The following is a 7,018-nucleotide window of genomic DNA, read 5'->3' as shown; positions in this document are numbered from 1 at the left end:
TCCTCATGGCCCTGCCCTGGACACCTTCCAGCACCTCCAGACCATTCCAGAGCTGGACACAGTGCTCCAGCTGAGGTCTCACAGAGCTGTGCCATCTCCAGGGTTCATCTGGAACAGTACACCTGAAGACAGAACAAAAGCAGCATTAAAACACAAACCCAACCAGCAGCAAAGAAACTGAGATGCAAACCCAAGTGTAGATGAGAGCCAAAAGGGGAAATCATGAGCAGCAAATGGGCCTGGCACAAAGCAGCAGCACAGGACAAAGGGACAGGCAGGGAACAGTGCAAGAGCCACTTGAGGGCTCCGAGATGGGTCACAGCTGCTGCCGGTGGGCAAAGCCTTCAGCCTCCCCAAGGGGTTTCTGGGGGCAGAGATGGTGCAGCTTCTCTGCACCACTCAGGAGCATCTGGAGCACAGCACAGCTGCTGCTGGGAAGCAGGAAGGCTGTGACCTGGGAGTGAGAGAGCACAGCCAAACGTTGCCTTGAAAGCCTTTTCAGTGGCCTCTGAAGACAGTGACATCTTCCTGGTGGCTCTGGAGTTGAGGCACCGCTGCGGTTAGCTGCAGGCTTTTAAAGGCAAGCACAGGAATAAGGGCACCAGGAAACAGCAGAGCTCCAGAGTCTCCTACAGGCACTTCTGGGGGGCTCTGAAGCATCTCACCCAGCCCCTGCCACTCTCCCAGCCCCTGCCACCTTCCCCCGAGCAGCCTCTGCCTCCCTCCGACTCCCTTCTCCCTTCCCCCGAGCAGCCTCTGCCGCCCTCCGACTCACTTCTCCCTTCCCCCGAGCAGCCTCTGCCGCCCTCCGACTCACTTCTCCCTTCCCCGAGCAGCCTCTGCCGCCCTCCGACTCACTTCTCCCTTCCCCGAGCAGCCTCTGCCGCCCTCCGACTCACTTCTACCTTCCCCGAGCAGCCTCTGCCGCCCTCCGACTCACTTCTCCCTTCCCCCGAGCAGCCTCTGCCGCCCTCCCACCTCCCTCCACCCTACCTTACCAGCTCCTGCTCCACCATTACCACTACCTCCATCTTCGCCTCTGTCTTCGTCTTCGTCTTCATCTTCATCTCTGTCTTCGTCTCCGTCTCCATCTGCATCTTCTCACCCACGGCAGAACCTGTGACAAGTCCTTCAAGCAGGCAAACTCCTAAACAAAGCTCAGCCTCAAGAACAACAACAGCACAACCTTAGCACCGTGAGCTAAAAGTCAGCGTCGCAAATGGTCAGCAGCCTAGCCCTAAGGTGGCCCTAGCTAGCCGGGGGGCCAGCGAGGCCCCCCGGCCTTTGAAACCCTCCACCACACCCCGGTGCTCGCCCGTGCGCACTCACCTGGGATGCCGGCGGAGGATCCCTTGGCCCGCAATGGGCCCAGCTTGGGGCTGGGCTCCTCCTGCTCTGCTTATATGGGGCAGGGAGCAGGGAGGGCAAAGTGGCCACACCTGGGGGGGGAGGAGACTGCAATTGGCCTCAGGTGCTGCGGGGGCGGGGGGAGGAAATAGAAGGAAAACAATGCAGGTGGGGTGGAAAAGGGGAGGTGGTGGTGAAAGGAGGGAGGTGCTCCCCAAAGCGTGAGAGTCTGTCCCCATCTTTTCTACAGGCCCCCTTTAAAGACCACAGTGAAGTCTGCCTCAATGCCTTAAGCCTTCCACCAGAGGAGAGGAGTTCTATCCCTCTGGTCACCTCTGTGGCATCCCATGTCTTTTCGGTACTAAGGACTCCAGAGATGGACACAGGAGCCCTCGTGAGGTCCTGGTGGAGGAGGGAGACAATCACCTCCCTCAACCTGTTAGCCAGGGCACAGTTTGCCTCCTGGGCTGTGTGTGCACATTGCTGCCTCGTGTCCGGCTGTTCACCAAGCAGTAGCCCTGAATCCAGCCAGGGGAAAAGGCTCTGGGGGTGCTGGAGGATGGGAGGCTGAGCATGAGCCAGCAGTGTGCTCTGGGGGCCAGGAGGGGCAATGCCAGTCTGGGGGGAATTAGAAAGGCTGTGGTGAGTACGTTGAGAGAGGTTCCCCTGCCCCTCTGCTCTGCCCTGCTGAGGCCACAGCTGGAGTCCTGTGTCCAGTGCTGGTCCCCTCAGTTCAAGAGGGACACAGAACTGCTGCAGAGAGCCCAGCCCAGAGCCACAAAGCTGCTGGAGGGAATGGCACAGCTCTGTTAGGAGCAGAGCCTGGGGGGGCTGGAGCTGTGCTGCTGGCAGAGGAGGAGCTGAGAGGTGACCTCAGCAGTGGTGATCAGTGTGTGCAGTGAGTGGCAGCAGGCTGCAGCCAGGCTCTGCTGGGGGATGCCAGTGCCAGCACAAGGGGCACTGGGTGGCAGCTGAGGCAGAGGCAGTGCCATACGAACCTGAGGAGGATTTTTTTCCCTGTGAGGGTGCCAGAGCCCTGGCAGAGGCTGCCCAGGGGGGTGTGGAGTCTCCCTCTCTGGAGATGTTCACGCCCTGCCTGGATGTGTTCTGTGTGATCTGCTGTGGGTGATGCTGCTCTAGGAAGGCGGTTGGACTGGCTGAGCTTTGGAGGTCCCCTCCAGCCTCTGACATTCATACAGTCCACCCATGAAATCCAGAAGCTCTTCCTGGTTCAAGAGGCATCTTTTACTCTGTAAGTATTCATGGTACCCAGCAGGGGCCACTGTGTTGGTGTGAGCAGTCCCTGTTTCGCTTTCCAGTGCCCTCCCAGACACTGGGTTGTGCCCAAGGAAGAGCTTCTCCACAAGGTGTCTGAGTTGGTGAGCCCTCCAAATCCTGGAGGAAGAGGTGGACCAAGCAGCACTATGGAAATGCACACTGAGAGTGATCAGTATTTCCTCTGTTTCTGCTGCTCAGGCAGAATGATCATAAAGGTCTTTTCACAGCAGCCAGATCACACCGAAGAGAAAAATATCTCTGGGCCAGGTGATTAATTTGCAGCAGACAAACTCTACCTTAAACAAGAAATAATTTGCACCAAGTTACAGTGCTGCTGAGCCTGACCAAAGACTGCTACCCTCTCCCTGTCTCCAGGGAGGCCTCTCTATGTCTCCTTTCCTGGAGGTGCAGGGGTCAGAGCACCCCCACAGAGGACACTGCCTCCACCTGCTCCTGCTCCTTTGGGCTGGAGGGCAAAGCTGGGGGGAAGGTGGGCTGCAACAACCATGAAGCCCTTCCCCGTGCTCTCTGTGCTTGGTGTCCCCTTCAAAGAAGGGTGAAGGGGCTTGTTTCAGAGGTCCATGACCCTGCTTCCCGCTCAGAACTTCCCCTGCTTGCTGCCAGATGGCCAGGAAGGAGGTGTGAGGCTGCCTGCTTCCCTGCAGCGCTGTCAGCGCCCCCCTGCAGATGGGGGATGTTCAGAGCAGCAGCAGCTGGAGCTACCTCTGGCTGCTTCCTCAGAGAGCCACAGGATGCACTGGGCTGGCAGGGACCTTCAGGATCACCCAGTGCCACCCCCCTGCCACCAGCCCAACTTGCTCAAGGCCTCATCCAGCCTGGTCTAGGAACACCCTCCAGGGAGGGGACGTCCAGAGCCTGCCTGGGCAGCCTTTGGCATGAGTGTTTTTGAGGCCATGCTTCCTCCTCCTGTTAATCTCTCTCACTATTGCCAATGCAGGACTCAAAGGAGTTCTTCAGTGACTGAAGGGAGGACAACCCAGGGCTGAGGCCAGCCAGCTGCTGCCACACGTGCTGCCAGGAGCTGAGCTCTGCGCCTCCTCTGCCGCCCTCCGGAGCTGTTCCTTGAGGAAGCTCTAACATTTTAGAGGGAATTTCTGGCAGAAAGCCCAAGGGGCCACGGTGGAGCCCTCTGGTGATCTCCATCCCGCTGAGCTGGAGAAGAGCTGAGATCCCCTCTGCTGCTCCAGCTCCACCTGTCACTGCAGAGTTATTCTCGACTCTGCTGCTCTCATCAAGTTGAGCTGCTGGAATCCCACCATGGGCTCTCACCAGCCAGCTTTTATTTACTGCACTTCCAGGGAGTTGTTTATTGACTGCTTCTAACATGTTTTCAAACACTTCTGTGCCAAGGCAAACATCTCGGCAGCTTTGACAATGCAAGAGGCTTGATCCAACGCCTGCCGAATGAGGAGAGACACTGCCCTTGTCTTCAGCAGGGCTTTGATCTCAGTCTGTCCAAGCGCTCCTCAAAGGAGTGCCTGACACCCCCTCAGGCTATGCTGCCCTTCAGCCTGGGCGGGCTGCAGAGATGGGTGGGGAGCAGTGGAATGAAATCCAACAGGCCCAAGGCATCTGGAGAAGAACAGCCCCATGGGCCAGGGGAGGCTGGGGGGCTGATCTGCTGGATAGCAGCTCTGGGGAAAGGGTCCTGAGGGTCCTGGAGGGCAACAGGATGCCCCTGAGCCAGCAACCTGCCCTGCTGCCCAAGAAGGCCAAGGGCATCCTGGGCTGGGTGAGAAGGGCTGTGCCAAGCAGGTCAGAGAGGTTCTCCTGCCCCTCTGCTCTGCCCTGCTGAGGCCACATCGGGAATGTGGTATCCAGTCCTTCTCCTTGGAGCTGCTTCCCAACAGGCCACCCCTCAGCTGCACTGCTGCAGCAGGTTGTTCCTCCGCAGGGGCAGGACCCTGCACTTACCCCACTGGAGCTGCTGCTGCCAGGGCTGGCCTGGGGGCAGCCCCTCGCTGTCAGCATTTTTCAGCACCACAGCAGGCAAGGGAGTCCTCCAGCTTTGTGCTGTGTTGTCATCCCCACGAGGAGTGAACATCAAGAGGAGAGCAGCAGGAGGGGTTTGGGTGGATAACTCCCCTCTTGCTGTGGCTCTCACTGTCACTGACTGCAGATCCCAGAGCCTGTCAGCTGCAAAGACAAAAGCAAATGTCAGGCTATCTTTAGAACTCCTCTCCAGCATTCTGGGACCAGCAGAAGGCCCCTTCCAGGCTGCAGGGCTTTGTGCAAACATCCAAGCCAGGTTTTTCACTGAGGTAGTGACCCCCGTGCCTAGCCCAGATGGCTGCTGCTTACCCTGGTGACAAACAGGTTACATAATGGGAGCTGGAGACAACACAGCTGGGCTGCCCCTCGGTGCCAGCTGGTATTTAGAGACACTTTCCCAGGGCCCCGGCTCCTGTGGTTGCCTCCTTGCGGGCGCTGTGACTCAGGCTGCAGCTCAGCTCCCAGCCCTCCTGCTCCTGGCAGGAGCTCAGCAGGGCAGCTGCTCCCCTGAGCAGGTTGTGTGCTCCTCACCTACTCTACAGCTCACTGTGGGAGCTGCCCCCAAACCGACAGGGGGCAAGCAGCTGCTGCTGCTCCTGGACATACTCCATGGAACCAGAGTGACTTGTGTTGGAAGGGACCTTCAAGGTCAGCCAGTTCCAACCCCCTGCCCTGGGCTGGGACACTTCCTGCTGGAGCAGTGGAGGTCATCCAGCCTGGCCTTGAACACCTCCAGGGAGGGGCATCCACGACCTCCCTGTGCAGCCTGTTCCACTGTTGGTTCCTTGTCTGTGCTGGTTTTGCTCTTGCTGGGAGTTCTGCCGCGGCTGGAAAGCAGGCTGGAGACAACCAGGGCTGCCTTCCACCACAGCCATCACCTGGGGGGTTGGCTCTTGCACACCCTCCAAGGTGAGCAGGGCATCACGAAGCTGCAGGAGGCTTTGTCATGGTTGTCAGCATGAGGACATAGAGGTCCTTCTGCTTGAACAGCCCTTGTGAGACCCAGGTCAGTCCAACAGCAGCTTGTTGCTACTCCCCACATTCTAGCCAGCTCCCATCCCTGACACCCGAGCCACAAAGCAGCATCACCAGGAGGGGAGCTGGCAGGACAGAACACTTGGCTGAAATGCTGCCAGTCGGCAGAGCCAGAGCCAGGGGCTGTGCCCGCACTGCCTGAGCCACCACTGCTCGCTGCAGGAGGAGGCACCTCTCACCCCGAGCTCGCACCGCTGCTGCAGTGCTCACTGGCGGCAGCTGTCAGGGGCAGCTGCTGCCCAGGCTAAGTCCCAGCGGCCTGGCCAGGAGCCCTGCCGAGCTGCAGGGCTGGGGCTGTTCTCTCCCTCCACTGTGACTTCCTTTTCCTATTTCTCCTTCTTTTTACTTTTTTTTCCATCTCTAGGTCATCCTAGAAACACCATATCAGAGGTTGTCTGCAGGGGCCCTTAGGACAAACGAATCAAGCTGTTGTGGAGGTCCAGGGAGGGCATCGCCTGCTTGCTCAGTGAATAACGCTGCTAAGGAGGCAGTTTCCAGCACCGCGGGGACTCGCCAGTCCCTTTAGACACCCCCTGCCTTAATTAGGCCTGCCAGCAGGCAGCCTTCAGCCTTAGTACCCTAAGAACACCCTGAAGATGCCCCTTTCTGCCCTTAATGAGTGATCTGAGCACTCTTGTGCCAGGATGATTGACTTTAACCACGGAGTCATGGAATTGGTTGGGTTGGAAGGGATCTTCAAGACCATCCAGTTCCAAGCCCCTGCCATGGGCAGGACACCTCTCATCAGCACAGCTTGCTCGAGACCTCATCCAGCCTGGCTTGAATACCTCTATGGAGGGGACATCCACAGCCTCCCTGGGCAGCCTGTGCCAATGTCTCCCCACCCTCACCTCAGAGAGCTGTGCCACCTGCCCTGGACAACCCTGCTTTGGCAGGAGAGTCAGACTCACTGATCTCCAAAGATCACTTCCAATGCCTGTCACTCTGTGGCCCAGATGAGACCCATCCTTCCCACCTGGAGGCCTGGGAAAGTACAGCCAAGTCCATTCCTGCTCTCCTGCTTGTGGGCTTTGCCCTTACCCCGTGCGTGCCCTGCTCTGGCTTCCAGACCTCAGCTTTGTCTTCTCTCTGGAAGGGTCTCGGCGCCGCAGGTGCAGAGGGCTGGCTGCTGGCTGCACTCCTGACCCCCATCCCCTCTTTCCTGGCTGCTGTGACAGCTGATAGGGAGAGCAGAGCTGCTGCCTGGGTGCACTCCCTGAAGAACGGCCGCTGATGACCCAGCGCTTAACCCTGGCTGCTGCCTTACCTGCCAGCTCCCCCCCGCAAACCGATGGCTGCGGTTCCCTCCGCCGGCCTCCCCTAACAGCGTCAGCTCCCCGGCACC

General features: G+C 58.9%; 1 long non-coding RNA gene across 3 annotated transcripts; it reads right to left on the bottom strand.

Annotated features, from left to right (window-relative positions):
- Window positions 1–207: 207 nt before the first annotated feature.
- Window positions 208–1,429, bottom strand: LOC135179063 (uncharacterized). Of its 3 annotated transcripts, XR_010303908.1 has the most exons (3): window positions 1,330–1,429; window positions 994–1,117; window positions 208–571 (listed from the first exon to the last, which is right to left on the bottom strand). It is a non-coding gene; the product is annotated as an uncharacterized LOC135179063 (long non-coding RNA). The 3 variants fall into 3 exon arrangements; XR_010303906.1 differs by having other exon boundaries at window positions 994–1,429; XR_010303907.1 differs by having other exon boundaries at window positions 1,026–1,429.
- Between the last annotated feature and the right edge of the window lie 5,589 nt (window positions 1,430–7,018).

This window comes from Pogoniulus pusillus, chromosome 10, assembly GCF_015220805.1.
Source record: "Pogoniulus pusillus isolate bPogPus1 chromosome 10, bPogPus1.pri, whole genome shotgun sequence".
In the NCBI taxonomy this organism is placed as follows: Eukaryota; Metazoa; Chordata; class Aves; order Piciformes; family Lybiidae; genus Pogoniulus; species Pogoniulus pusillus.
The sequence above is the reverse complement of the archived record's forward strand: the minus strand, read 5'-3'. Positions and strand labels throughout refer to the sequence as shown.